This window comes from Atta colombica, unplaced genomic scaffold (genome assembly GCF_001594045.1).
Source record: "Atta colombica isolate Treedump-2 unplaced genomic scaffold, Acol1.0 scaffold12, whole genome shotgun sequence".
In the NCBI taxonomy this organism is placed as follows: Eukaryota; Metazoa; Arthropoda; class Insecta; order Hymenoptera; family Formicidae; genus Atta; species Atta colombica.
In genome coordinates this window covers 2,269,131-2,277,051 of record NW_017259206.1, presented here as the reverse complement: position 1 = coordinate 2,277,051, position 7,921 = coordinate 2,269,131, and positions in this window count along the sequence as shown.

Below are 7,921 nucleotides of genomic sequence, written 5' to 3'. Positions count from 1 at the left end.
TTATATAAAATTTTATTATTTAATAGTATTTTAGAAAATCTTTAAACAGATTGTAAACATTTTGATTGTAAACATTTTGAATATAAATAAAAAATTACTTATAAAATAAATGTTTACATATAATATTCTTGAGACTTCCACGGATACTTTTTATATAAAGGTTATGTGTTTCGCGGGTTTCCTCCGTGTCCAGATTCATTCTTGAAATGCCAACATTTCGTGAACCTTGCGTCCACTTCATCAGGACGAGGCAGCCTGAGCTCTTTCTCCGGGTCGTTTCTCTTTTATATACAATATTACGCTATTTGTTGAAGTGGTGGAGGGAAAGAAGAAAATTGTGGGAGGGAGGAGGGAGGAGGAGGTGAGGGAAAATCGGTCACTCCTCAATAACCGGGAGAATAGTTTTCCATATTTTATTTATGTTATAACCATTATCTCTATTTGGATTGTTAGGATGTTTTTGTATCTCTATGGCTTTTCTATACTTTCTTGGAAAATATGATGTAATGTTGGCTATTGTGGTTGTTTTGATGTCCTGTTTCGATGTTGTGTTCTGATAATACTGATTGCGTGACATGTTTTAACCTAACATCACATTTGATGTTCTTTTATCCGTAGATTGACTAGGTTCTCCCAGTTTCCAATGTATACGTGCCCGCAGGAACAAGATATTTTGTATACTCCTGAGGAGCTGAATGGAGGTCTTTGATTTCTTTACATTTGTCCTATCTTTTTGGATAGTTTAAAGATAGTTCGGATATTGTATTTGTTTAAAATCCTGCCAATCCGATCTGTTGTTCCTTTGACATATGGGAGAATGGATCCTTTGATCTAATTGTGTGTCAGAAACCATTGTCTTGTTTGCATGTTTGATTGTTTTCATTATGTCTTTTTTGTTGTATCCGTTTTTCGGTAAGGCTATTTTTAAGTGATTAAGTTCTGTAGATGTTCTTTGTCAGAGATAGTGAAAGCTCTATGTACAAGTGAATTGATTGCAGACTGTTTTTGTGCTGGATGATGGTGTGACTTGGCATGTAGGTATCTATCTGTGCTGGTTCTCATATACTTGATGATTTAAGGTACTGTCAGTTTTCTTAGAGACAAGAACCTCTAGGAAGAGGAGTTTCCGTTTTCCTTTATAGTGAAATGGATATTTGGATATTGATTGTTGAGGAAAATAAGGAATTTACGGAGTTCGGCTCCGTGTCTCCATATCATGAATGTATCGTCTACATAACGGAACCAAACTTCTGCTTTTTTTGAATGTTTTTCTGAGGGCCTCTTTCTCAAAATGTTCCATGAAGATGTTGGCGATTACAAGAGAAGTAGGAAAGCCCATTTGCTCCTGAAATTTGTTCATAAAATTGTTATAGGAGAAGTAAGTGGTTGTTAAGCAGTGCTCTATTAGCGGGATGAGTTCGGAGGGGACTTCATGTGAGACCTTTATTATGTTTAATATGTCTTTTATTGGGATTTGTGTGAAAAGGAATTCTACGTTAAAAGTAGGTCTTTCAAGTAGGTCTGTGGGACGAATCGGATCTTTTATGAAGTCCGTTGAGTTTGTTATGTATGATTCGGATCTTCCAGGGGTTGTAATGTTTGTGCTAGGAAGCGAGATAAGTTGTATGTCGGGGAGTATATGGCTATACTAAACTATTTTTTTGGTTATTGAGGACTAACCGATTTTCCCTCACCTCTCCCCTCCTCCCACTCACAATTCTCTTCTTTCCCTCCATCACTTTAACAAATAGTGTAATATATAAAAGAGGAATGATCCGGAGGAAAAACTTAATATCAAGCTGCTCCTCGTCCGATGAAGTGGGTTCTGCAAGGTTCACGAAACGTTGACATTTCCAGAATGGATCTGGACATAAAGGAAGCCTGCGAAACGCATAATTTTTAAATGTTTACATATTTACCCAAGAATAGTTGTCCAAATTATAGCGGTTAAGATATGTACGCTATCCAGATAATAAATCACAAACATTTCGTAAATAGCAGTGAGATCTACGTTATGAAAATTGATATGAATATGTGTTGCTAATAGATAAAAATTGAATAAAATCCATCCAATTACTACTCGAATTGTCCATCTATGCAGGTATTTCTTTGGCGCACCGATTGCTTCTATTGTGCCGTCCACTAAGGAAAGTTCATATAAGCACATTTTGAATTCCTTTAAAAAAATCATATTAATCGACATATATTATTGCAACATAGATTATGCGACATAAGTGGAAATTTTATATTTAAATAAAAATTATTATCTAATTCAAATTATCTAATTATCTAATTATTATCTAATTCAAAAAAATTATTATCTAATTATTATCATGTGACAGAAGGGAAAAGTTATGGATAGAAAGGAAATAGCGAAGGAATAAAAAGAGAACGAGGTTTTGGTGAATGGATCTGAGAGAGTTCGGTCTGATTTTCCTCGGACAATGATAATATTAATGGGCGGATACGAGCGATAAGAGCAATTATCGTGAGGCAACGGCGACAGATTGAAATTATAGTGAACGGATTGCAATGTTTTTATTTGCTTATACATAGGAACTCAAAAGGAAGAAAGAAAGATAGAAAACAATAAAAATAAAATAAAAATAAATGAATAATAAAAAGAAACAAAATGAAATATTGAAATGAATTATCGAAAGAAAAAGCGAGGAGGATCAGAGAATAGATATACTACTGAGATGCTCATCGATCAGGGTCCTCCGATTAGGATGTGCGAGATTGGTGATGTTTCTTCAGTAATGACTCTAAATCTTTAAGTCTCGCTGGCCAAGTATGCGAGGTCGATAGAATTTCTCCACTACTTCTAAACTCTAAGTTTTAAGTGTTGGCCGGTTAAGAAAATAAGAACTTCGGACCTTATGTCCGTCCTCAGAAAAAAAATTAGGAAAAAAGACGCTGAATCTCGTCAGGCTTTTTATAGTTTCCCTTGATTAACAGCGCACTGATTGGTGGATAGATCCGTTAATTAGGTGATGGAATCTATTTCTTGCTTTCTAATCAAGGGTGAAAGAGGACATTGACCGAAATTTTGTAGCGTGTGGAAGTATCATCCTTAATTTTACGATCTTAAAATTTATGAGAAAACCGCGCGTGCAGTGTCGAGGAAGCGCACGTGCAGCGTTGGCACGAGACCACCAAATTCCACCTCCTAAATGTCATGTCTTAGGTTTTATGATCATGGACGTAAGAATCGTTCACGACTTGACCATTAAAAAATATCTTGGTACCGGTCTTACGCTTCCAATGACATATTATTATTATTTATTATTATTTTAGCCGCAGTGTTTGAGGGGCACAAACTTGATGTCTTTTTGGTCTTTCATGTGCACCGATTTCTAGTTTATCTCGGAGCGATATTTACGAGGAAATACTGAATTTTTCGTTTTAATTTTTAGTGTGGAAAAAAAAAATTTTCAGTCTCTAGGCTATAATGCTCAACTTGTGCGTTATTCGCAGTTGTCTTTTTATTTCAACGAATTCCAGATCTTTCAGAAAGAAAAGAGAATCATTCATGAGAATCCGCTGGACATAACACATTGTTCGTTTTCTTCTTCGATTTCTCTTTGACATTTCAAACCACGTTCAAAATTATTTAGAATACAATTTACTACTTTGATACTTAAGATGTCAATTATCTCGTAAACGATGCATAGCAATTTTTTACTACGTATCATTTTAATTGTAAATGCTTCCTACTAAATGAATATGCAAAAAAAATTATAAGTATCCATTTAAAAAACTTATGTTAATCTATATAACTCGAAAAAGCCAAAAGTAGAAAAAAAATTTTTATGTGCACTTTGTAGCTGATTCGGAGTCATATAAAGTTCTCTTATTAAACTTTCTTATAATTTCAATCAGTTGCTACATATTTGCTCGGACATTTATGGACGGACACCCTGTATATGTATATAGTAAATATCCATAATGTATTTATACAGAATTCATAACTAATGTTAATAAATAATAAAAGAAAATATTTTAATAAAACTCTCACTTCTTAAAATAACAATAATAACCGATTCAGGGTTAATGTAAGTCAGCGCGGAATGAGATGCGCAATATTAATGTGATATGATGACGTAACTCCAATTTTTTTCTGATATCTTCTTTATTCAAAGTATTAAACGTTTCGACTCTCTTTGGAGTTTTCTCCTGCGAATTCTTTTTTGACAAGAAAAATTTTTGTGAGATCTTCCAAGAAAATTTTCACATTCGGACAGAAACATACAAGATCGTAAGAATATATCACACACGATATCTGTAAGTAAATCAAGAATTTTGCATGAATTTTCCATCCTTGTTATATGAATCTTATAAGCATGTTACATGACTCTTACACTTATGTTACATGAATCTTGCGCGCAGGTTACGTAAATTTTGCGCGCGTAATGTAACGTGAATCTTGTATGAATATAATTGGAATGTCATTATGAAAATATTATAAGAATATTGGAATTTTGTGTGATTTATTGCTCATATCCCAATAAATAAAATGGAATGGAACAAGCAAGAAGATTTAAAAGAATTCATTTTGAATTAATTCTCTAAAAATTAATTCTTTTTACACAAATTGAGTAACGGCTTTTCAATTAAATCAAACTTAATTTGGAAAAGGAGCATAAAATGCCTACGCCAGTTATTATAACGAAATTATAATTTATCAATTCATTAACACAGCAATAATTTACGTTTCGACCTTTTATTCATTCATCTTCAGTATTCTAACAAATTTTTTAATGTTTCTTAATTTTTTTTCATTTCATAATTCAATCCAGTTTCTGTTTATTCAATAATTCCATTTTGTTTGGGATGATTAATACCTTTATTACTTTGGAGCGATCATGTAAAGAAATTATTTCTTAAAAGTATCTTATTAGGTTAAATTAGCAATTAAAATTTCATTGCGATATAAATCGTCGTATATTCATGCCAGATTTCTGCATCAATTTGAAAGATAAATTTATTATTTCGTAAATATATGTTTTTTAAGACTGATACATCTTTCATGTAACACTTAGAAATCATACATAATTAATACTACATTCTTGATCCTGCAAAATCTTCTTCTATCTTCTTAATCCTGCAAAAAAATTATTTTTTAAAAGTTTCTTATAAGGTTAAGGCAAGATCTTTTCATAGCTATATAAATCATCATGTACGATTCATGCCAGATTCTTGTATTAACTTGGAAAATAAATGATTTCGTAATTATGTCTTTTAAGACTGATAAATAATCTTTCATGAAATACTTCAGAATCATATATATAATTAATTCCATATTCTTAGTTCCTGTAACGAAACTATTTTTTAAAAGTTTCTTATAAGGCTAAGACAAGACCTTTTCATTGCGATATAAATCGACGTGAACGATTCCAGATTCCTAAGGTTATTAAAGATTACTGGTGAGATTCATGAACAAATTATATAAGATTCTTATATGATCATGTTCATTTAATCTTCTTGTCTTGATTGATCACACACACTCTTTTAAGATTTGACATAAAAACTTACAAGAATTTTCAACAAGGTTAGCAAACAATCATAGCTGAATAACCGGTAGTCAAGAAAAGTCACTCTACAGGTTTCTAAGTCTGAAGTGGACGATAATTCATAAGTCAAAGAATCAACTATAATTGATGAGTAACTCACCTTAACAGACTCCAAGCATGCTAAAAAGCTTTGAATATTCTCTTTGAAATCAATAATTATAAGGTTTAATCGTTATATTGAATGGAACTAATTACAATATTCGTGGTCAGGAGTGTCGAATGTGTCTGATGTTAATTTTAAATTTACAAAGGTCGAAAATCGAGACAATAACAAGCATAATTAAACAACATATAAGAACAGAAAATTAAAAATCTTAGGCATATACATATATAAACTTTGATGATTAAGAACATACAGTTGGCATTCTACTTTTTGAAATAAGTGTGAGGCATAAGTGTGATGCAATCCTTCAATATCAAAGCACAGATAAAGTCCATTTTATTGTGTATATATATATATATATATATATATATATATATGCCTCTTTGGAAATCAAACGTCTATTTAAAGAAACTTTGACTTCTGTGTCAAACATTTTAATATTTTCCCAATCGAATTCGCGGTTGAAATTTAATCTATGTAATTACTGATTAGTTTTATGTATTCCAGTTAATGTGATTTCAATGTTCGAGTATTCTAATACTACTTTCCTGTCTGTCTGTTTTACATAGGACACATCACAATCCCTACAATAAATCTTATAAACTACATTTTTATTTGCGTTTTTTGGCAGCTTATCTTTATACCCTGATAAATTTATTGAGTTTGTTATTACTGTAGTTAGATTTGTAGTAAGTTTCAAATTTTCTTTCCAAGACAAATCGTCTTGAATTTATATTCAGTTTGATGAAGTATACAGTATTAAGTATACAGTATTAAAAACCATGATTCTCGCTCATTATACTTCCTTAGTATTATTATTACTATTCTTCCCTTCTAACAAAGCACGTTTGAGAAACAAAAATTTAAGTCGAGTGTTGATGATATTAAAAATAAAATCTGCAGAAGAGTCGCTTTTTAACAGAATATGAATTACAACCTAATATTTTTGTCAACATTTTTGTTGAAATGTTCAATATTTCGAAATTATAAAGAAGATATCAGAAAAAATTGGAGTTACGTCATCATTTAATATTGCGCATCTTCTCTTGTGCTGACCCTTATTAATCTTGAATCGATTATTATTGTTATTATTGTTATTGTTATTTTAAATGTTATTAAAAAAAGATTTATTTTGATTATTTTTTCATATTAGATGTAATAATCTTCTGAAAGTCCTGGAGCAAAATCTAAAGATCTATAGATTCGTATTCATGATAACTTTTTAATCAGCTTGACATGAGCTAAAAAATATAAAAATTTGAAGCAATGTGACCGAAACCTATTTTCCATAAAATTTGTGCAAAATTCTTTGTATTTACTTAAAATTATGAAATCAAGATGCTTTTAATGCTTTCAATGGAAAAAATAATTAAAAAAAAGTTAAGAAATTTTAAAAGGTAATATTAGGAATAATAAATACATTTAAAAACTTTTACCTTAAAATAAAAGATGTTAATAAGTACTGATGTAATTGCAGTGATCATTAGAATGAAATTTGTCCCGAGGTACATGATTATTCCCATTTTCACATTGTATACTTTAGTATTATATAGCACAGTAATAAAGTAGGAGTAGTATGGGTAGTAAACGGAGTACATTGAAATGCTCCATATGGCCAAGATATACAAGTACGACAGATACGGCCTAGGATATCCAAGAGGACATTCGAACAAACCCAAACCGTAGAACGAACTCATGATAAATAATGGTGCCAGTTCTATTTGTAGTGTTTCTGTCATAGTTTTCAAGTTATCGGCAGGTAATTTGAATTGGTTCTTGCTGCACGAGACACAAACGTGTATTAATACCTTTATAAGAATTTCAGCAATTGTATACAAACTAGTTCTTGTAGAACTATAGTTCTTGTAGATCATCTAGAAATTTTGTGAGAATTATTCTAAGGTGCTTATATTAGAGGATGAACTATATATACATCAACTAATAAGTACTTAGTGATATAATAAACACATATGATCTAGGTTAGCTTGCTTATTCAGAATTTATTTATACATGTATTATTACAAAGCATAAACTACTATAAATGTAATATTTCTGCAATATCTCTTTGTACTAGGTTTCGAAGTATTTATTGGATGCTTTTATTTATGACACTTTTAGTGACGTGTCGACTTGAGTTGAAGCTAATAACATTGATAATGTGTTTTATGTAGTATATGGAAGTTAATATGCTTTTTTGTAAATTAAAAATACGTAAAATTATTCTTATAATAATAATATAAATTTA